This window comes from Ceratina calcarata, unplaced genomic scaffold (assembly GCF_001652005.2).
Source record: "Ceratina calcarata isolate Rehan_Ccalc_2016 unplaced genomic scaffold, ASM165200v1 scaffold110.2, whole genome shotgun sequence".
Lineage (NCBI taxonomy): Eukaryota > Metazoa > Arthropoda > Insecta > Hymenoptera > Apidae > Ceratina > Ceratina calcarata.
Window position 1 is genome coordinate 350,179 of NW_017131915.1, and position 344 is coordinate 350,522.

Below are 344 nucleotides of genomic sequence, written 5' to 3' on the forward strand. Positions count from 1 at the left end.
TTGCAATAAGTTTCCAAATTCTTATTGAAGTGAAAATTGATTCCAATTATCTTACATTCAATCTGTATTATTCATGAATAAGTAAAAAAATCTTTATTATTTTAAACACTAATTTTTTAATATAAAAACTGAATATTAGAAACGAGTTTGGTTGCAAGCAGCTTGAGTTGATCTTTTAAATGAATATCAAATATCTGAGTCCTTAAATGAGTTTCAATTTCTATAAGGTGTATAAAAAAAGTTCGCAGAAGTACGTAATTGCAAAGTAAGGAAACAGACGAAGTATTGATGTAAACATTGAACTGCAGTTTTTAATATTTCAATGGGACTTCTTTTGTATCAAA